This window comes from Dreissena polymorpha, chromosome 12 (genome assembly GCF_020536995.1).
Source record: "Dreissena polymorpha isolate Duluth1 chromosome 12, UMN_Dpol_1.0, whole genome shotgun sequence".
In the NCBI taxonomy this organism is placed as follows: Eukaryota; Metazoa; Mollusca; class Bivalvia; order Myida; family Dreissenidae; genus Dreissena; species Dreissena polymorpha.
The window spans coordinates 13,141,054-13,166,043 of record NC_068366.1 but is presented as its reverse complement, the minus strand read 5'-3'; the positions used below and the strand labels follow the sequence as shown (position 1 = coordinate 13,166,043).

The window sequence follows — 24,990 nt, the reverse complement described above, 5'->3', positions numbered from 1 at the left end:
TCTTGAGCTTTACTTTAAACATTTTTATTAATAATAAAAATAATAATAATAAACGATTTCATATTTGTGAACTTTGACGGTAATAAAGATGTTTGTGAACTAGAAACGTACTACAGTCACCAAAAACATGTGCGGATAGCAGATTAGAATTGAAGAGAATTCACAAATTATGGCACAAAGGAGGGCATATTGTGTTTGGTCTGTCTGTGTGTTTTTGTGTGTTCGCTATTAGATTTACAATATTCATACACAATTATGTTGGTCATTCATAAAACAAGCTTATTCAATATGTTACTAAATTGGACAAAAAGGGTAAAAGTATGATTGCAACAGCATTAAGAATTAATGTCCCATCCCCGATATAAAAGTAAACAAGTAACACTGGTATGCTTCCATCAGGAAGTCTGTACTAGAAAGCCCTTGTATTTTTAGACATTACATCGTCGGTTTAAGGAACAATATAAGCAGTGTGACTTGTATTATTCAATGTGTTTGAGGTATAATTAAAAAAATTAGAATAGTTTAATAACTTTGGCTGACATAAACACTAATTTTCAATATTATTCATAATATCAACATTGGTCTTCTTATATTCATGTCTTTGTATTTATTTGCATTTACTATAAAGAATCTCAAATGTTCGATTATTATAAAAAGAAACTCTTCGATTCTGAATTGAGAAGTACTATTTTCAGTGCACTTTTGGAATTGACCAAAATTTATATATCAGAACACATGTTAATCCACTATTTCTTTTATGATAATGTAAAAGAGATCTAATACAAACTGCATTTATGTGTGATTTAAGGATGTTTTATCATACTGTACTGCACTTGAAAGCCAAACCTTTTAACTTTTGTCAGTTATTCATGTTCTTAAACGCTTTCCACTCAGAGCGAATAACTAGACATGCCCGTTCATAGTTGTGCAAAGTGTACTCAAACTGATATCTTTCATCAAATGCAGACACCAATTAACACTTGAAAAATGAATGGCAATGTAGCTTACACATGAATTGAGTCATAGGTTATCATTGGTATGGAGTTGTTTGCCGAGCACTGGTGAATTACATACTGTGGTCTTTGTCAGATTATCAGATTTCTTAAATGTTGTTCTCTAAAGTAATTATAATATTATCATGCACACACTCATTATGTTCACAGAAAGTTATTACTCATTTAATCAATTCATATAGTGGTTATTTATTGTACCCCCCTTAAGTGTTTTATATGTCGGCCCCCTCTTTTGATAAAATAAATATTGGCTTTGTATCGCACTCCAAAGGCGGAGGGATATAGAATTGGCGTTGTCCGTCCATCAGTCCGTCCGTTAGTTCAAAAACTTTCCAGGGCTATGTCTCAGATACCATAATATATATATATATATATATATATATATATATATATATATATATATATATATATATATATATATATATATGATCACTGATCACTGAAATCACTGAATTTGCTTGTTTATTTTGTTTTTATTACGTCAAATGCTGTATTATTCTCCAACACGAATGCAAACAAATAATTTTCAACGGATTAAATGTCGATTTGGCTATGAAGTATTGCTGAGGTGTATAATATTGATGTTTGATTGATGACTGTTACTTAGACGCAATATTGAAGTATTTATGTCAATTCAACTCTGATCATAGGCAACTGTTCAATGTGTACCGTGAAATAAATCACGCTGTCTTCAGCTGATAGTTACGAACAACTTGGTCATCTAAGACCTTTGTCTGATTTCATTGCATGGGTTTAATTAATCAGTTACCTTATCAGTTCTATATTTGACTGAATTATATTAACCTAACAGTTTAAACATTGGTACTCGTTATTTGCGTTGATTTATTTGTTATATGTTAAAGTTCTTATGTAGCTTTCCCATTTCAACAAGTTCGATTACAGTCATTTGTTATTCCAATTGAAACTGTAAATAGATACACTGATAACCACCTTTGAGGCCAAGGTCTTTAGCTTGCTTTAATCTAGAAGCAATCTGGCATGGCTTAAACAGGAAGTGTTCATATTAACTGGTAGTAATTAAAGTTAATAGCATTACCATATTACATGTCCCATTTTGAAGAAAACAGCTTTCATAAAAAAAGTACATAAAATAAAAACTGTTATATTGGTTGACAGAAACACACATTAATGTAATGCTTTTTCATGCTTTTACATAGATATAGGCAATTCAATTTCACCACACACAGAACAGTCAGAACGTCATGTGTATTTTTATCGCTTAAAGAAACAAAAACAAAATACGACATTTAAAAAACCGGACGTGATTGTCTAATCCAGACGATTAAAATAAAAGGATTATTTGTCTTGTGGATTTATGCGAACATATTGTGCAACCTGACCCTTATCTTGGGGCACATGACCTACTGTTGAATTAACCTCCTGGATTTCTTATCACCCACGTAGTGTATGTACCCAGTCACTGCGATCTGCCGACAAGGCCTTTTAGTTTACATTAAATCTCTAAATGAGAAGAAATGTCTTGATCGTAGAAAACATAGAGATGGATTACCACAAACTTGGATTGTGGATTTATATTTTATTTGTTTGCAATGTGTTGGCAAATGTACAAGGTATTTTATTAAATGTATAGATTATGTTTTATTGTATAACTTAACTAATCGCAAATATATATTTTATAAGCATTGGTATCAATGGTGTGCGCCCGTCTTCTTTAAGCTTGTTTCGCAGTCATGTGACATACACTATGTTGCATATATCGGTATGGTCGTTCTCTTTTCTTTTTTTTTGTAATGGTATGTACCGGTATATGTCATATAAAATGCATAATACAGCAAAGTGATCTTTGTCTTCTTAACCACAAACTTCACATTTTCAAAGGTTGACAGGTACATGACACTTAAAGGCGTGAGAGATTAACGAGATGTCTGTATACTAAGGCACTAATGGAAGGTGTTTATCGACCATTTAATGATTAAATACGAATGTATGTTTTGTATGTTATTTCTAAACGCATATAATGAATACTTTATCCGGGCCAGCTTTGGAGAGAACAAACATATATTATAGAAACCGTGAGTGATAGGAAGATAAAGTTATACATTACATCACATGTTTGATTAAAATGTATTTCGCTACCATTTGGTTATGTAAGATTGTCGTAGTGATTTCTAATTGTTTAACAACTTAACCCAAGCGGTATCGCAGTGAAAATATGTGCGATTTGTCAATCGCCCACCTGTCCGAATTACCATTACTTTTTGTTTCGTAAGCGTTCCTCAATAGCTACCAACATGTGCAATACTCGTGTAAAGCATTAAGTGCATAATTACTTGTTCATGTACATTGTTATTATATTATCTGATTATAGAACAAGAAACAGTAAAATGCATATGTATCTATTTCTTCAACGCCGTGTTCACAAAGAGTAGATTATAACTTTTAGAATTGGCAAACATTAAATGAGATAGACATTAGCCTAGCTTAGTAGTCAGTATACATTTGAAACCACCGTTTAAATGATCACATTACTTCACTCTAGATATAAATTGATTTAACAAAATGCCATATTCTGTCGCTTATGGCGAATTTATCGAATTTACTTCAAAGCTTCTACCGAACTACATATTCAAAATCGTAACAAAAATCAACGAAACTACACAAACTAATATTACTTCCAGTGGGATTCGTACTCAGGTAAAAATTAAAGATTATTTTGACTGCGCTGTAATTGAAATAAAAACAGACTAGCATACAAATATTAAAATATATAATACTCCAATCCCAAGAATTGTACGGCTTATTTGTATGAGGAGACGGGCAATTTTTAAGTGTGGGACCGCATTCATGACTCTTGTAGCCTTAACTTCCAGATTATGATGTGTTTTAATTCTTGTGCATCCAAACAGAAAATGTAGTTAAGAGAAATTTTAACAAAATGAAATAACATCGTGATAATACTATTTATATATCACAATGTAATATAACGTTAATGAAATAGTATTTAAGCATGTATGGACAATGTCAAGTTATGTTTAGAATTGTGAACACAAATTTATCATAAATACATTTAACAGCAAAAACGTATGTACATAATCGTATATTTACTTTCCGAAAATTTTGTGCGGCTCCATAGACGTCTCTATTGTATGCTGTTAAAGTATGTTTACGCACAACACAAATGCGCTTTTTATCAATTATTACAGATGTCATAAAGCATGGTTGTTAAAAAGCACTCGCCTTAAAACGTGTTTACATACATTTTTGCGATATATCCACGTGTAAATCAACAGCTACATAATTCGGGATACTCATTCACGACATGATCAACAATCAATAAAATCTCTTCATTTTCTAAGATTTGTATTTAGCAGATGCCAACACATCTTCGCCGGGGAATTCATCAGAAGCTGCTCCACAAACATCGCCAGGAACAGCACCAACAAACTTAGCAACACTGAACACAACAATATCAATACATGGTTCGACAACACCAAAACCAAATGTTTCTATAACGGGTAAGACTTTTTTGTTTACACTTTTTGAGTTTTTGGTATCCTGACACATCTTATAACATGAATAAGTGAACACATGTAGATGAAGCAAAGGGCCTTCGTGTAACGGTATACTTTCGGACTAATCGTAAATAAAGATAACGTATAACATAACGATTCGGTCAAGTTGCCGTTACGGCTTATTAGATTTACATTCGAGAGCCGATACAGTCTGGACACTGTACATTCTGATTAAAAACGATTAACACAACTGGGGTCATCCTTTCGTTATTGTAGATGAACTCTGTACATTACATTTGTGGCTTTAGTATGTTTGCAGTGTTGAAAATCATTATCAGTATGACGCTTCTATACAATTAACACACGGCATCAAATGACATCGCAAATGAACTCACGTTCAGGTGACCATCCGATAACCAATCAAAACTTCGCCTTCAAACGTCGTTGCATTCACCGTTCCGAGCGAAGAGTTGTTTTTTATGTGCGTGGTTTTAGTATGTACTTGTTTGTTTTGCCTAGTACATTTGTTTTGTGTCTAACTGTTAAGGCTTCTCTACTGCTGGTGTAATTAACGTTTAAGTGTGTGTATATTGTACTGTATGTGTATTAGCGAAGGTTGCACGCCAAAACACTCTGTGTATAAAATGTCGTAAAATGTCGGAGAAATAATTAAACCCAATTTGACGAGGTGGTACAAATCTGTACCAACGCCAGCGAAAATTGGACACGCACATACAATCTTACGCAGGGTGCAGGATCACGTGACTTTTTGGGGTTCTACCTTTTAACTTTTATGGATTTAAACACGACGGAAAGTGGTGCTTTATTTCAAATAACTTTTTAAAACAAGTTTTCTTAAGAATTTCAACTAGTGCATACAATAGAGGTTTTTATGTTGTCTGTGGCAATGTGAAATACCACAGAATTACTTTATTTAATAAGCATGTGTTCTTGTTCAAAATTCCATTGTTAGCGCATTCGTTGTACACGTTTAAGCATCACGCAATTTTGTCACCGAGTTTTAATAGACGTATTGAATGATGTATTCTTATACCTAAAGATATCAGCACAAACTGCAAGAAAAACTGTCTTTTATGCACTATAGATTTTTGCAAATGTATTCCAATAACTTGAGATATTTGCAAAAAAATGTTCTCAACGGTATGATTACATTTTGCCCAGCCCGTCTGTAAACCCCTGAAAACCCAGTTGATTCTGCACCCTGTACATGGTCTGAATTTTATAATAAAACTTGCTGACTGTCGACCTTGGCAGAAATAGTAAACACACGCTTTTTCATAACGACTTCTGGGATTGGTCGAACACCCGCGACTTAACTGAACATCAACACAACGGGTCAAACTGACCTTTAATTTTAACCGCAAAGTATTATGGGTACTGTGACAAACTATTTTGAATTTCCAAAATCCGAAATGCGAAAATAACTTCAACTCGGTTTCAGGCATTAAGACATTAATGTTTTACGAATTTCTATAAGTTTGGAATAATTGTGTCAGTTAATAGAGTGACGGACTAGTACTCCGGGAGTCATAGGTTCGTGCCCAACAACTGCCATATTTTACGTGTGCATTTTGACGTTTATAAGGTCCTTTCGCGCTTGAAGCTACATTGTGTAAGGAATATGGCCCAGTAATCCAGAAGAATAGTCATAGTGTTTTCTTAAAGATATTCAATGTTCGCGTTTTCTTGAGCTGGGATGGTATTGGGACCAAGTTTCCCTGATGAAATCAAACCGGCCCGGTATGTTGTCCACTTACCAAACTAACTTTCGCCGGGAGCGGGAATTCGAACCCAGTTGTGAGGCGAGTTTACAAACCACTTCGCTAGCCTGATAGCCCATGTCGTAATTAAGTAGCCATCAGTTGTATGAAATCGCCGGGATTATTCATGTCCACGGAATTCGTTTAAAATGCTATATTTACACGCGACAATAACATAATGACGTCATGGTCTATGTTAACAAATAATTGAAAGGTCACATGAAATTGACCTCTTATGCGATGTCCCACTATCATGAAAAGCGATTCCTAATTTAGCTCATGCTATTAGTTGATTTCAATGAGACTGCAGTGGGTTGAGATCACTATACCGCGTCCTCACGCACTATTCCTTAAAGGGGCAGTACAACAGATTTTGGCATGTATTGAAGCATGTCATTAAATGCTTTATATTGATAAATTTAAAAATTTGACCTAAAATGCTCCAGTAAAAAAAAACAAGAATACAATTTAAAAAGGGAAAAAAGTAACCCTCAACAGGGCTCGAACCACTGACCCCTGGAGTCCTGGAGTAAAATGTCTCCCGCCTAGACCACTCAACCATCCATGCTCATGCTTAGAGCGGATGTATTTTTTATTTACCTATATAAGCAATCCTCGTAGTTTGCCAACATATAACTACAACAACAGAACTTTCAAAATTATTCAATCGTTTCGCGTCGCACGACGCTTTATAATTTTCAGGTTTTCAAATCGTCAAAAGATGGATATTTAAGGGCATGTTAAATGGTCAGTATAACTATTTCCTCAAACATATCATAACAACAACGAAAATTTGCGAATCTGAAACAACTGTATTTAATTTTGTCAATTTACCAATCTGTTGGACGGCCCCTTTAATTGTGCAGCAATTATTTGATCGATAGGATTGCAAACTTTTTTTTTCTGAACGATAAGCTATACATCAAAAGGACACTTATCTAATAACTTAACTTCGATTTTAAGATGTTATCAGCGAGTAACAGTAACAGTGGAACAGGAGCTTGATGTCTTGAGTTCCATTCATATAATATATTAATGTGATGCGGTGTATATTTAGTCAAATCGAACCGCTTGATTTAAACAATGTAGCCATAGTTAATAAGACACTTTTTACCGTTCAAAATACGGCATTACAATAGTGATTTAAATTAGACATTAATTAAAGCAACCAGTCAATGAGTATGGACAACCACAACCTCTTTTAGCGCATCTTAATAAAGCTACACAACTACGTCTAGGTGACCATTAAGTCGATTATTTGCCGAAATTTTGGGAATTTTGGCAACCGACCCTGTCGCTCAATTGTCGACACCCGAGTATTCCGTCAAAACATTTCGCGCATAACACAAATAGTTAATGAATCAATTATCACAAAATGTCATAAAGCATTATTGTGATAAACTACTTGTTTTGAAAACGGTTGAAAAAGCACGTTAGGACTTTGCATGTGTCAATAAACCAATGAAAACACCTGACATTCGTACGATACATGATCCTAATTTAAATACAATCAAATAGGGATAGTTATTAAATACATGATACACATTGACACAATGTCTAAATTTTCTACGATATATATTTTGCAGCTCCAAATACATCTTCGACGGGGATATCATCACCTACTGTTCCACAAATAGCGTCAGGTACAGCAACACCGACATTTACAACGCTTACCACAACAACACCGACAAATGATTTAAACTCACCAAATGTTTCAACAGCAGGTAAGATTTAGTTCCGCATATGTTGTGTTGTTGTTATCCAAACAGACTATATCACATTCATACGTCTATTTATGTAAATGAAATAAATAACCTTCTTGTAACGAAATACCTTTGGATTCGCCTCGTAAAAAGACACATTATAACTTGAAGGTTCGGTCAAGTTGAAGTCACAGACTATCGGATTTACATATGTGAGGCGATATAGTCGTGAAACTGTTTATTCCGATTTTAAACGATTAAAACAACCAAGCTCATCTTCGTAAAAATTGAAGTCGAACTGTTAAGTATCTGCAAATGCTATTATGTTTGCGGTTTGTTCAATCTCATTGAAGACGTTACCAAACTTACGCTTTTACACAATTCACGTTCAGAAATTTTTTCGATAACCAATTAAAACGTCGCCTTCGAGCGGCGACCCAAGTTTTATGCATGTATGTGTATTAAGTATGTGCTAGTGTGTCTTGTCTGCTACATTTGTTTCGCAGACTTGTCTCCTGTTGGTGCAGCTGATGGTTTAGTTTGTGTGTCGTTGATGTTTAACCATTTGTGCATACGTGAAGGATAAACGCTCAAACACACTGAGTATCACATGACGTAAAATTCTAAATGGCGGCGCGGAGAGCGAGAATTAATCACAGGTCCACGAGGTGAGAAAAACCTCTTCCAACAGTAGACAGACATTTACAATCTTACAATATGATTGATCGAAAAGTTTACACCCGCGACCTAACTCAAAGTTATTGCCTACACATCGGATCATAAAGACCTTTGTTTTTACCGCAAAAATATGGGTACTGCGACAAACTAGTATAAATATCCAACGTGAAATGTCAAAATAACTTTAACATTCGGTTTGAAGCATAACGACATAAGTGTTTTACGCACTTCTATTATTATGGAATAAATAAATGTGTCAGTTGAGAGAGTGACGGGCTAGTGATCTGGAAGTCATGGGCTCGATTCCGATTCCTGCCATAGTTAATGTTTTTATTTCGACGTTTTGAAGGTCCTTTCGCGCCTAAAGCTACAATGTCTTAGCAGTATGTCCAAGTTATCTACTGGCTTTGAGTTTGTGTTACTGAAAGATATTTGAATTGTGTATTGGCTTGTGCTGTGAGAGTTGGGGGACCTGAGTTTCATGAGGAAATCACACCGGTCCGGTGTGTTGTCAAATTACCAAACTCATACGCGCCGGGAGCGGGAATTGAACCCAGTTGTGAGGCGAGTTTACAAACCACTTCGCTAACCTGACAGCCCAATCCGTAATTAAGTAAACAGCATTGTAAAAATATGCCGGGATTATTCATTTGCGATGCGTTAAGACGCTAAATATACACGCGACTATAACATAGTGACCTCATGGTCTATGTTAACAAATAATTGAAAGGTCACATGAACTTGTCCTCTTAAGCGATGTCCTACTATCCTGTAAGCGATACCTAATGGATCACAGGTTATTATTTGATTTTAATTAGGCTGCAGTGGTTTGAGATCACTATACCGCGTTCTCACGCACTATTTCTTAAAACTACAGTAATCATTCGATCAAAAGGATTGCAAACATTTTGTTTTCTGAACGCATCTTAATGAAGCTACATGACTACGTCTAGGTGACCATTGAGTCGATTATTTGCCGAAATTTTGGAAATTTTGGCGACCGCCCCTGTCGCTTCATCGTTTAACAACCGAGTATTTCGTCAAAATCTTTCGCGCATAATACAAATAATTTATTAATCAATTATCACAAAATGTCATAAAGCATTATTGTGATACACAACTTGCTTTGCAGACGGTTGAAAAAGCACTTAAGGACTACGCACGTGTAAATAAATCAATAAATACATCGGACATTCGTACGATTCATGATCCACATTTAAATAAATTAAAATCGGGATAGTTATTAAATTCATGATACAAATTGGCACTATGTCTTAATATTCTACGATATATATATTTCGCAGCGCCCAATACAACTTCGACTGGAAAATCATCACACACAGTTCCACAAATAGCGTCAGGTACAGCAACACCGACATTTACAACGCTTACCACTACAAACCCGACAAATGATTCAAAAACACCAAATGTTTCAACAGCAGGTAAGATTTAGTTTTCACATATTTTGTGTTGTTGTCATCCAAACACACTATATCATATATTTATGTAAATAAATGAAACAAAGAGCCTTCTTGTAACGAAATACCGTTGGACTCGCCTCGTAAAAAAGACACATACTTACTTCGAGGTTCGGTCATGTTGCAGTCACCGACCATTGGATTTACATATGTGAGGCGATATAGTCGTGGCACTGTTGATTCCGATTTTTAACGATTAAAACAACCAAGCTCATCTTTGTGCAATTGAAGTCGAACTGTTTTCATATTACCTGCGAATTTTATTATGTTTGCGGTTTGTTCAATCTTATAAAAATCGTTTCCATACTGACGCTTCTACACAATTCACGTTCAGATGACCTTTCGATAACCAATCAAAACGTCGCCTTCGAGCGGCTTCCCAAGTTTTATTAATGCATGTGTGTTAAGTGTGTACTTGTGTGTCTTGTCTGGTACTTTTCTTTAGGAGAATTCTCTCCTGTTGGTGCAGCTGATGGGTTAGTTTGTGTGTCGTTGATGTTTAACTATTTGTGCATACGTGAAGGATAAACGCTCAAACACTCTGAGTATCACATGCCGTAAAATTCAAGATGGCGGCGCGGAGAGCGAGAATTAATCACAAGTCCACGAGTTAAGAAACACCTCTACCAACTACTTCGATAAGTGGACAGACATTTAAAACCTTAAAATCTGATTTGTCGAAAAGTATACTACCGCGACTTAACTGAAAGATATAGTCTACACATAAAGACCTTTGTTTTTACCGTAAAAATATGGGTACTGCGACAAACTAGTGGGAATATCCAACCTGAAATGTCACAATAACTGAACATTAGGTTTGTAGTATAACGACATTAACGTTTATTATTCTATTATTATTATTATGGACTAAATAAATATGTAAGTTGATAGCGTGAAGGGTCAATAATCGGGGACTCATAGGTTCGAGTCCGAGTCCGATTCCTGCCATAGTTAACGTTTGTATTTCGACGTTTTGAAGGTCCTTTCGCACTTAAATCTACATTGTGTTAGGGATATTTCCAAGTTATCTACTTGCTTTGAGTTTTTTACTGAATGATATTCGATTATTGTATGGACGTGAGCTGTGAGGGTCGGGGACCTGAGTTTCATAAGGAAATCACACCGGTCGTGTATGTTGTCCACTAATCAAACTCATGCGCGCCGGGAACGGGAATTGAACCCAGTTGTGAGGCGAGTTTAGAAACCACTTTTTGCAACCATTTTGTTTTCTGAACGATAGGCCATACATCAGAAAAACAATCATTTAATAATGTAACTTCCATTTTAAAATGTTAGCAGCGAGTATTAGTTACAATGGAACAAGAGCAAGTTCCATTCATATAATATATTAATGTGATGCGGTGTATATTTAGTCGAATCGAACCGCTTTATTTAAACAATGAAGCCATAGTTAATAAGACTCTTTGTACCGTTCAAAATACGGCATTACTATAGTGATTTAAATTAGCCATTTAAATAAAGTAACCAGTCAATGAGTACGTCTAGGTGACCATTAAGTTGATTATTTCCCGAAATTTTGGAAATTTTGGCGACCGCCCCTGTCGCTCCATCGTCGACACCCGAGTATTCCGTCAACATTGTTAATAAATACAAATAATTTATGAATCAATTATCACAAACTTTCATAAAGCATTATTGTCATAAACAATGCAACGTACGATCAGATAAATATTCATTCTACCATGATTTAAACGTATGCCTCTTTTTCAAAATAGTGCACCAAATACTTTTGGCAGTATTAAACAATTCGTTTCAATAAATGCACGCTTTACGCGTACACTAGCGTTGCAAGCAATATGCAAACGTCACGCACTCCGCTATGTGCATGGAATCCAGTAAACTACCATGCAACTAACACGCGTTTTGCAATGTGTGTGCAATGCAGCTATTTAAGCATTTGGCAATTAAGACACACTCCGCTCTATGCGTGGAATCCAGCCACTAAAGAATGTTCGACATAAAGTATAACTTTTGGGCGAAGTCAGCAATGGTATATGGATTTGAAATCATGGAGCATTGATCCATGATAGGGGTTATTACTGTCTGGTAGCACTGAACCGTCAGAGCTGTATAGCGAGTCGGAGCTGGTACCTAGTCTAAATGGCACAAGCCATACCGAACATCGTGAGTGTTCGCCAAAGGGCAATGTTTGTCATGAATGCCTTATACGAAAACTTTGCCAATATGCATACTTCAAAATGATTGTATGCGGTTCATGTGCATGTGCGTTCATATGTTTTGTGGACCATATCAATGTTAGAAATATTACATTTTTGGACGATACGAACGCCTTTCTAGGATCGCTATACGGCCCGTTTATTCGCTTTAAGTGCGTAGACAAGGCATTTAGAGGTATACATCGGTTAAAAGACAAACTATTGGTCAAAACAAACGTTCTCGCCGATAAAAAATACTGGTTTGGGTAATGTGATTTGTATATTCCGTGTATGTATTCTTTTATCAGTGTAGTACCTGCGTGCGCACCTGTGTTGTGGTTTCGTATGTTTCAGCATTATTTGTGCGAACTTACGTTTGCACGTATGATTAATTTCATACAATTTCGCATAGCTTGCCCGGCCCTCAACGGCGAACACACCAATGATAGTCACTGGCATTCGGATGCTGCTGCGTTAAACAATGCTACCGAGCAGAACTACGACGCACAAATGACACTAAGGTGTGCCGATGGATACTGGTTGTTACCTGCGTCGAAGTTCGGCCAACCACAGACCACGCAGGCAGTGAGGTGCGGACTAAACGGGACCTGGACACCTGCTGCAAATTGCACTATGATAAGTATGCATTTTTGTGAGAATTGTTTGACGTCGTTTCCTGTAATAAACATAACAATACGACGTTCCGTGCTTGTCCATTTGAGAGCCAGCACACGTTTCTGTCTGTTCTTAAATATTGTATTGCCAATAGGAGGGAATCTTGCATGTAAATCGTACTCAGTTGACGATACATAATGTGCAAGAATAGCAAGTTTGCTGGTTTCGTTTGTCTTGTTAAAGTGTCTACATGTATGTACATGTTGGCAATGCTTAACTCTCACCATGTTTTGCATATTTCCCTTTGCAACATAACAGAAAAACCAACGAGAACCATTTTTTTGTTTTGCATAATCATAAACCCACCGATTGCAGAATTGATATATTCAATAACGGAACAGTATACAACGTACGATCAGATAAATATTCATTCTACCAAGTCTTTAACGTATGCCTCTTTTTCAAAATAGTGCACCAAATACTTTTGGCAGTATTAAACAATTCGTTTCAATAAATGCACGCTTTACGCGTACACTCTAGCGTTGCAAGCAATATGCAAACGTCACGCACTCCGCTATGTGCATGGAATCCAGTAAACTACCATGCAACTAACACGCGTTTTGCAATGTGTGTGCAATGCAGCTATTTAAGCATTTGGCAATTAAGACACACTCCGCTCTATGCGTGGAATCCAGCCATTGAAGAATGTTAGACATAAAGTATAACTTTTGGGCGAAGTCAGCAATGGTATATGGATTTGAAATCATGGAGCATTGATCCATGATAGGGGTTATAACTGTCGGGTAGCACTGAACTGTCAGAGCTGTATAGCGAGTCGGAGCTGGTACCTAGTCTAAATGGCACAAGCCATACCGAACATCGTGAGTGTTCGCCAAAGGGCAATGTTTGTCATGAATGCCTTATACGAAAACTTTACCAATATGCATACTTCAAAATGATTGTATGAGGTTCATGTGCATGTGCGTTCATATGTTGTGTGGACCATATCAATGTTAGAAATATTACATTTTTGGACGATACGAACGCCTTTCTAGGATCGCTATACGGCTCGTTTATTCGCTTTAAGTGAGTAGACAAGGCATTTAGAGGTATACATCGGTTAAAAGACAAACTATTGGTCAAAACAAACGTTCTCGCCGATAAAAAATACTGGTTTTGGTAATGTGATTTGTATATTCCGTATATGTATTCTTTTATCAGTGTAGTACCTGCGTGCGCACCTGTGTTGTGGTTTCGTATGATTCAGCATTATTTGTGCGAACTTACGTTTGCACGTATGATTAATTTCATACAATTTCGCATAGCTTGCCCGGCCCTCAACGGCGAACACACCAATGATAGTCACTGGCATTCGGATGCTGCTGCGTTAAACAATGCTACCGAGCAGAACTACGACGCACAAATGACACTAAGGTGTGCCGATGGATACTGGTTGTTACCTGCGTCGAAGTTCGGCCAACCACAGACCACGCAGGCAGTGAGATGCGGACAAAACGGGACCTGGACACCTGCTGCAAATTGCACTATGATAAGTATGCATTTTTGTGAGAATTGTTTGACGTCGTTTCCTGTAATAAACATAACAATACGACGTTCCGTGCTTGTCCATTTGAAGGCCAGCACACGTTTCTGTCTGTTCTTAAATATTGTATTGCCAATAGGAGGGAATCTTGCATGTAAATCGTACTCAGTTGACGATACATAATGTGCAAGAATAGCAAGTTTGCTTGTTTCGTTTGTCTTGTTAAAGTGTCTACATGTATGTACATGTTGGCAATGCTTAACTCTCACCATGTTTTGCATATTTCCCTTTGCATCATAACAGAAAAACCAACGAGAACCATTTTTTTTTGTTTTGCATAATCATAAACCCACCGATTGCAGAATTGATATGTTCAATAACGGAACAGTATGCAACGTACGATCAGATATATATTCATTCTACCAAGTCTTTAACGTATGCCTCTTTTTCAAAATAGTGCACCAAATACTTTTGGCAGTATTAAACAATTCGTTTCAATAAATGCACGCTTTACGCGTACACTCTAGCGTTGCAAGCAATATGCAAACGTCACGCACTCCGCTATGTGCATGGAATCCAGTAAACTACCATGCAACTAACACGCGTTTTGCAATGTGTGTGCAATGCAGCTATTTAAGCATTTGGCAATTAATGACACACTCCGCTCTATGCGTGGAATCCAGCCATTGAAGAATGTTCGACATAAAGTATAACTTTTGGGCGAAGTCAGCAATGGTATATAGATTTGAAATCATGGAGCATTGATCCATGATAGGGGTTATAACTGTCGGGTAGCACTGAACCGTCAGAGCTGTATAGCGAGTCGGAGCTGGTACCTAGTCTAAATGGCACAAGCCATACCGAACATCGTGAGTGTTCGCCAAAGGGCAATGTTTGTCATGAATGCCTTATACGAAAACTTTGCCAATATGCATACTTCAAAATGATTGTATGAGGTTCATGTGCATGTGCGTTCATATGTTTTGTGGACCATATCAATGTTAGAAATATTACATTTTTGGACGATACGAACGCCTTTCTAGGATCGCTATACGGCTCGTTTATTCGCGTTAAGTGAGTAGACAAGGCATTTAGAGGTATACATCGGTTAAAAGACAAACTATTGGTCAAAACAAACGTTCTCGCCGATAAAAAATACTGGTTTTGGTAATGTGATTTGTATATTCCGTGTATGTATTCGTTTATCAGTGTAGTACCTGCGTGCGCACCTGTGTTGTGGTTTCGTATGATTCAGCATTATTTGTGCGAACTTACGTTTGCACGTATGATTAATTTCATACAATTTCGCATAGCTTGCCCGGCCCTCCACGGCGAACACACCAACGATAGTCACTGGCATTCGGATGCTGCTGCGTTAAACAATGCTACCGAGCAGAACTACGACGCACAAATGACACTAAGGTGTGCCGATGGATACAGGTTGTTACCTGCGTCGAAGTTCGGACAACCACAGACCACGCAGACAGTGAGGTGCGGACTAAACGGGACCTGGACACCTGCTGCAAATTGCACTATGATAAGTATGCATTTTTGTGAGAATTGTTTGACGTCGTTTCCTGTAATAAACATAACAATACGACGTTCCGTGCTTGTCCATTTGATAGCCAGCACACGTTTCTGTCTGTTCTTAAATATTGTTTTGCCAATAGGAGGGAAACTTGCATGCAAATCGTACTCAGTTGACGATACATAATGTGCAAGAATAGCAAGATTGCTGATTTCGTTTGTCTTGTTAAAGTGTCTACATGTATGTACATGTTGGCAATGCTTAACTCTCACCATGTTTTGCATATTGCCCTTTGCAACATAACAGAAAAACCAACGAGAACCATTTTTTTGTTTTGCATAATCATAAACCCACCGATTGCAGAATTGATATATTCAATAACGGAACAGTATGCAACGTACGATCAGATACATATTCATTCTACCAAGTCTTTTACGTATGCCTCTTTTTCAAAATAGTGCACAAAATACTTTTGGCAGTATTAAACAATTCGTTTCAATAAATGCACGCTTTACGCGTACACTCTAGCGTTGCAAGCAATATGCCAACGTCACGCACTCCGCTATGTGCATGGAATCCAGTAAACTACCATGCAACTAACACGCGTTTTGCAATGTGTGTGCAATGCAGCTATTTAAGCATTTGGCAATTAAGACACACTCCGCTCTATGCGTGGAATCCAGCCATTGAAGAATGTTCGACATAAAGTATAACTTTTGGGCGAAGTCAGCAATGGTATATGGATTTGAAATCATGGAGCATTGATCCATGATAGGGGTTATAACTGTCGGGTAGCACTGAACCGTCAGAGCTGTATAGCGAGTCGGAGCTGGTACCTAGTCTAAATGGCACAAGCCATACCGAACATCGTGAGTGTTCGCCAAAGGGCAATGTTTGTCATGAATGCCTTATACGAAAACTTTGCCAATATGCATACTTCAAAATGATTGTATGAGGTTCATGTGCATGTGCGTTCATATGTTTTGTGGACCATATCAATGTTAGAAATATTACATTTTTGGACGATACGAACGCCTTTCTAGGATCGCTATACGGCTCGTTTATTCGCTTTAAGTGAGTAGACAAGGCATTTAGAGGTATACATCGGTTAAAAGACAAACTATTGGTCAAAACAAACGTTCTCGCCGATAAAAAAATACTGGTTTTGGTAATGTGATTTGTATATTCCGTGTATGTATTCTTTTATCAGTGTAGTACCTGCGTGCGCACCTGTGTTGTGGTTTCGTATGATTCAGCATTATTTGTGCGAACTTACGTTTGCACGTATGATTAATTGCATACAATTTCGCATAGCTTGCCCGGCCCTCAACGGCGAACACACCAATGATAGTCACTGGCATTCGGATGCTGCTGCGTTAAACAATGCTACCGAGCAGAACTACGACGCACAAATGACACTAAGGTGTGCCGATGGATACTGGTTGTTACCTGCGTCGAAGTTCGGCCAACCACAGACCACGCAGACAGTGAGGTGCGGACTAAACGGGACCTGGACACCTGCTGCAAATTGCACTGTGATAAGTATGCATTTTTGTGAGAATTGTTTGACGTCGTTTCCTGTAATAAACATAACAATACGACGTTCCGTGCTTGTCCATTTGATAGCCAGCACACGTTTCTGTCTGTTCTTAAATATTGTATTGCCAATAGGAGGGAAACTTGCATGTAAATCGTACTCAGTTGACGATACATAATGTGCAAGAATAGCAAGTTTGCTGGTTTCGTTTGTCTTGTTAAAGTGTCTACATGTATGTATATGTTGGCAATGCTTAACTCTCACCATGTTTTGCATATTGCCCTATGCAACATAACAGAAAAACCAACGAGAACCATGTTTTTGTTTTGCATAATCATAAACCCACCGATTGCAGAATTGATATATTCAATAACGGAACAGTATGCAACGTACGATCAGATAAATATTCATTCTACCAAGTCTTTAACGTATGCCTCTTTTTCAAAATAGTGCACCAAATACTTTTGGCAGTATTAAACAATTCGTTTCAATAAATGCACGCTTTACGCGTACACTCTAGCGTTGCAAGCAATATGCAAACGTCACGCACTCCGCTATGTGCATGGAATCCAGTAAACTACCATGCAACTAACACGCGTTTTGCAATGTGTGTGCAATGCAGCTATTTAAGCATTTGGCAATTAAGACACACTCCGCTCTATGCGTGGAATCCAGCCATTGAAGAATGTTCGACATAAAGTATAACTTTTGGGCGAAGTCAGCAATGGTATATGGATTTGAAATCATGGAGCATTGATCCATGATAGGGGTTATAACTGTCGGGTAGCACTGAACCGTCAGAGCTGTATAGCGAGTCGGAGCTGGTACCTAGTCTAAATGGCACAAGCCATACCGAACATCGTGAGTGTTCGCCAAAGGGCAATGTTTGTCATGAATGCCTTATACGAAAACTTTGCCAATATGCATACTTCAAAATGATTGTATGAGGTTCATGTGCATGTGCGTTCATATGTTTTGTGGACCATATCAATGTTAGAAATATTACATTTTTGGACGATACGAACGCCTTTCTAGGATCGCTATACGGCTCGTTTATTTCGCTTTAAGTGAGTAGACAAGGCATTTAGAGGTATACATCGGTTAAAAGACAAACTATTGGTCAAAACAAACGTTCTCGCCGATAAAAAATACTGGTTTTGGTAATGTGATTTGTATATTCCGTGTATGTATTCTTTTATCAGTGTAGTACCTGCGTGCGCACCTGTGTTGTGGTTTCGTATGATTCAGCATTATTTGTGCGAACTTACGTTTGCACGTATGATTAATTGCATACAATTTCGCATAGCTTGCCCGGCCCTCAACGGCGAACACACCAATGATAGTCACTGGCATTCGGATGCTGCTGCGTTAAACAATGCTACCGAGCAGAACTACGACGCACAAATGACACTAAGGTGTGCCGATGGATACTGGTTGTTACCTGCGTCGAAGTTCGGCCAACCACAGACCACGCAGACAGTGAGGTGCGGACTAAACGGGACCTGGACACCTGCTGCAAATTGCACTATGATAAGTATGCATTTTTGTGAGAATTGTTTGACGTCGTTTCCTGTAATAAACATAACAATACGACGTTCCGTGCTTGTCCATTTGATAGCCAGCACACGTTTCTGTCTGTTCTTAAATATTGTATTGCCAATAGGAGGGAAACTTGCATGTAAATCGTACTCAGTTGACGATACATAATGTGCAAGAATAGCAAGTTTGCTGGTTTCGTTTGTCTTGTTAAAGTGTCTACATGTATGTACATGTTGACAATGCTTAACTCTCACCATGTTTTGCATATTGCCCTTTGCAACATAACAGAAAAACCAACGAGAACCATTTTTTGTTTTGCATAATCATAAACCCACCGATTGCAGAATTGATATATTCAATAACGGAACAGTATGCAACGTACGATCAGATAAATATTCATTCTACCATGTCTTTAACGTATGCCTCTTTTTCAAAATAGTGCACCAAATACTTTTGGCAGTATTAAACAATTCGTTTCAATAAATGCACGCTTTACGCGTACACTCTAGCGTTGCAAGCAATATGCAAACGTCACGCACTCCGCTATGTGCATGGAATCCAGTAAACTACCATGCAACTAACACGCGTTTTGCAATGTGTGTGCAATGCAGCTATTTAAGCATTTGGCAATTAAGACACACTCCGCTCTATGCGTGGAATCCAGCCATTGAAGAATGTTCGACATAAAGTATAACTTTTGGGCGAAGTCAGCAATGGTATATGGATTTGAAATCATGGAGCATTGATCCATGATAGGGGTTATAACTGTCGGGTAGCACTGAACCGTCAGAGCTGTATAGCGAGTCGGAGCTGGTACCTAGTCTAAATGGCACAAGCCATACCGAACATCGTGAGTGTTCGCCAAAGGGCAATGTTTGTCATGAATGCCTTATACGAAAACTTTGCCAATATGCATACTTCAAAATGATTGTATGAGGTTCATGTGCATGTGCGTTCATATGTTTTGTGGACCATATCAATGTTAGAAATATTACATTTTTGGACGATACGAACGCCTTTCTAGGATCGCTATACGGCTCGTTTATTCGCTTTAAGTGAGTAGAAAAGGCATTTAGAGGTATACATCGGTTAAAAGACAAACTATTGGTCAAAACAAACGTTCTCGCCGATAAAAAATACTGGTTTTGGTAATGTGATTTGTATATTCCGTGTATGTATTCTTTATCAGTGTAGTACCTGCGTGCGCACCTGTGTTGTGGTTTCGTATGATTCAGCATTATTTGTGCGAACTTACGTTTGCACGTATGATTAATTTCATACAATTTCGCATAGCTTGCCCGGCCCTCAACGGCGAACACACCAATGATAGTCACTGGCATTCGGATGCTGCTGCGTTAAACAATGCTACCGAGCAGAACTACGACGCACAAATGACACTAAGGTGTGCCGATGGATACTGGTTGTTACCTGCGTCGAAGTTCGGACAACCACAGACCACGCAGACAGTGAGGTGCGGACTAAACGGGACCTGGACACCTGCTGCAAATTGCACTGTGATAAGTATGCATTTTTGTGAGAATTGTTTGACGTCGTTTCCTGTAATAAACATAACAATACGACGTTCCGTGCTTGTCCATTTGATAGCCAGCACACGTTTCTGTCTGTTCTTAAATATTGTATTGCCAATAGGAGGGAAACTTGCATGTAAATCGTACTCAGTTGACGATACATAATGTGCAAGAATAGCAAGTTTGCTGGTTTCGTTTGTCTTGTTAAAGTGTCTACATGTATGTACATGTTGGCAATGCTCAACTCTCACCATGTTTTGCATATTGACCTTTGCAACATAACAGAAAAACCAACAAGAACCTATTTTTTTTTGCATAATCATAAACGCACCGATTGCAGAATTGATACATTCAATAACGGAACAGTATGCAACGTACGATCAGATAAATATTCATTCTACCAAGTCTTTAACGTGTGCCTCTTTTTCAAAATAGTGCACCAAATACTTTTGGCAGTATTAAACAATTCGTTTCAATAAATGCACGCTGTACGCGTACACTCTAGCGTTGCAAGCAATATGCAAACGTCACGCACTCCGCTATGTGCATGGAATCCAGTAAACTACCATGCAACTAACACGCGTTTTGCAATGTGTGTGCAATGCAGCTATTTAAGCATTTGGCAATTAATACACACTCCGCTCTATGCGTGGAATCCAGCCAATTGAAGAATGTTCGACATAAAGTATTAACTTGCATATGCATACTTCAAAATGATTGTATGAGGTTCATGTGCATGTGCGTTCATATGTTTTGTAGGACCATATCAATGTAAGAAATATTACATTTTTGGACGATACGAACGCCTTTCTAGGATCGCTATACGGCTCGTTTATTCGCTTAAGTGAGTAGAAAAGGCATTCAGAGGTTTACATCGGTTAAAAGACAAACTATTGGTCAAAACAAACGTTCTCGCCGATAAAAAATACTGGTTTTGGTAATGTGATTTGTATATTCCGTGTAATGTATTCTTTTATCAGTGTAGTACCTGCGTGCGCACCTGTGTTGTGGTTTCGTATGATTCAGCATTATTTGTGCGAACTTACGTTTGCACGTATGATTAATTGCATACAATTTCGCATAGCTTGCCCGGCCCTCAACGGCGAACACACCAATGATAGTCACTGGCATTCGGATGCTGCTGCGTTAAACAATGCTACCGAGCAGAACTACGACGCACAAATGACACTAAGGTGTGCCGATGGATACTGGTTGTTACCTGCGTCGAAGTTCGGCCAACCACAGACCACGCAGACAGTGAGGTGCGGACTAAACGGGACCTGGACACCTGCTGCAAATTGCACTATGATAAGTATGCATTTTTGTGAGAATTGTTTGACGTCGTTTCCTGTAATAAACATAACAATACGACGTTCCGTGCTTGTCCATTTGATAGCCAGCACACGTTTCTGTCTGTTCTTAAATATTGTATTGCCAATAGGAGGGAAACTTGCATGTAAATCGTACTCAGTTGACGATACATAATGTGCAAGAATAGCAAGTTTGCTGGTTTCGTTTGTCTTGTTAAAGTGTCTACATGTATGTACATGTTGGCAATGCTTAACTCTCACCATGTTTTGCATATTGCCCTTTGCAACATAACAGAAAAACCAACGAGAACCATTTTTTGTTTTGCATAATCATACACCCACCGATTGCAGAATTGATATATTCAATAACGGAACAGTATGCAACGTACGATCAGATAAATATTCATTCTACCAATGTCTTTAACGTATGCCTCTTTTTCAAAATAGTGCACCAAATACTTTTGGCAGTATTAAACAATTCGTTTCAATAAATGCACGCTTTACGCGTACACTCTAGCGTTGCAAGCAATATGCAAACGTCACGCACTCCGCTATGTGCATGGAATCCAGTAAACTACCATGCAACTAACACGCGTTTTGCAATGTGTGTGCAATGCAGCTATTTAAGCATTTGGCAATTAAGACACACTCCGCTCTATGCGTGGAATCCAGCCATTGAAGAATGTTCGACATAAAGTATAACTTTTGGGCGAAGTCAGCAATGGTATATGGATTTGAAATCATGGAGCATTGATCCATGATAGGGGTTATAACTGTCGGGTAGCACTGAACCGTCAGAGCTGTATAGCGAGTCGGAGCTGGTACCTAGTCTAAATGGCACAAGCCATACCGAACATCGTGAGTGTTCGCCAAAGGGCAATGTTTGTCATGAATGCCTTATACGAAAACTTTGCCAATATGCATACTTCAAAATGATTGTATGAGGTTCATGTGCATGTGCGTTCATATGTTTTGTGGACCATATCAATGTTAGAAATATTACATTTTTGGACGATACGAACGCCTTTCTAGGATCGCTATACGGCTCGTTTATTCGCTTTAAGTGAGTAGACAAGGCATTTAGAGGTATACATCGGTTAAAAGACAAACTATTGGTCAAAACAAACGTTCTCAGCCGATAAAAAATACTGGTTTTGGTAATGTGATTTGTATATTCCGTGTATGTATTCTTTTATCAGTGTAGTACCTGCGTGCGCACCTGTGTTGTGGTTTCGTATGATTCAGCATTATTTGTGCGAACTTACGTTTGCACGTATGATTAATTGCATACAATTTCGCATAGCTTGCCCGGCCCTCAACGGCGAACACACCAATGATAGTCACTGGCATTCGGATGCTGCTGCGTTAAACAATGCTACCGAGCAGAACTACGACGCACAAATGACACTAAGGTGTGCCGATGGATACTGGTTGTTACCTGCGTCGAAGTTCGGCCAACCACAGACCACGCAGACAGTGAGGTGCGGACTAAACGGGACCTGGACACCTGCTGCAAATTGCACTGTGATAAGTATGCATTTTTGTGAGAATTGTTTGACGTCGTTTCCTGTAATAAACATAACAATACGACGTTCCGTGCTTGTCCATTTGATAGCCAGCACACGTTTCTGTCTGTTCTTAAATATTGTATTGCCAATAGGAGGGAAACTTGCATGTAAATCGTACTCAGTTGACGATACATAATGTGCAAGAATAGCAAGTTTGCTGGTTTCGTTTGTCTTGTTAAAGTGTCTACATGTATGTACATGTTGGCAATGCTTAACTCTCACCATGTTTTGCATATTGACCTTTGCAACATAACAGAAAAACCAACAAGAACCATTTTTTTTTTGCATAATCATAAACGCACCGATTGCAGAATTGATATATTCAATAACGGAACAGTATGCAACGTACGATCAGATAAATATTCATTCTACCAAGTCTTTAACGTGTGCCTCTTTTTCAAAATAGTGCACCAAATACTTTTGGCAGTATTAACAATTCGTTTCAATAAATGCACGCTGTACGCGTACACTCTAGCGTTGCAAGCAATATGCAAACGTCACGCACTCCGCTATGTGCATGGAATCCAGTAAACTACCATGCAACTAACACGCGTTTTGCAATGTGTGTGCAATGCAGCTATTTAAGCATTTGGCAATTAAGACACACTCCGCTCTATGCGTGGAATCCAGCCATTGAAGAATGTTCGACATAAAGTATAACTTTTGGGCGAAGTCAGCAATGGTATATGGATTTGAAATCATGGAGCATTGATCCATGATAGGGGTTATAACTGTCGGGTAGCACTGAACCGTCAGAGCTGTATAGCGAGTCGGAGCTGGTACCTAGTCTAAATGGCACAAGCCATACCGAACATCGTGAGTGTTCGCCAAAGGGCAATGTTTGTCATGAATGCCTTATACGAAAACTTTGCCAATATGCATACTTCAAAATGATTGTATGAGGTTCATGTGCATGTGCGTTCATATGTTTTGTGGACCATATCAATGTAAGAAATATTACATTTTTGGACGATACGAACGCCTTTCTAGGATCGCTATACGGCTCGTTTATTCGCTTTAAGTGAGTAGAAAAGGCATTCAGAGGTATACATCGGTTAAAAGACAAACTATTGGTCAAAACAAACGTTCTCGCCGATAAAAAATACTGGTTTTGGTAATGTGATTTGTATATTCCGTGTATGTATTCTTTTATCAGTGTAGTACCTGCGTGCGCACCTGTGTTGTGGTTTCGTATGATTCAGCATTATTTGTGCGAACTTACGTTTGCACGTATGATTAATTGCATACAATTTCGCATAGCTTGCCCGGCCCTCAACGGCGAACACACCAATGATAGTCACTGGCATTCGGATGCTGCTGCGTTAAACAATGCTACCGAGCAGAACTACGACGCACAAATGACACTAAGGTGTGCCGATGGATACTGGTTGTTACCTGCGTCGAAGTTCGGCCAACCACAGACCACGCAGACAGTGAGGTGCGGACTAAACGGGACCTGGACACCTGCTGCAAATTGCACTATGATAAGTATGCATT

At 38.3% G+C, this 24,990-nt stretch overlaps 1 protein-coding gene across 3 annotated transcripts in view; it reads left to right on the top strand.

Moving 5' to 3' along the window:
- The first annotated feature begins 18,863 nt into the window (after positions 1-18,863).
- Positions 18,864-24,990, top strand: part of LOC127852289 (CUB and sushi domain-containing protein 1-like) — a 39,310-nt gene continuing 33,183 nt past the window's right edge. The window contains exon 1 of one of the 3 annotated variants that reach the window (XR_008036175.1): positions 18,864-19,081. The gene's annotated coding sequence lies outside the window, so the exon portion shown is untranslated. Of the gene's footprint in view, positions 19,082-21,709; positions 21,928-24,763; positions 24,982-24,990 lie in introns of those variants that run through there. The other 2 variants (XR_008036174.1, XR_008036172.1) reach the window with 2 other exon arrangements.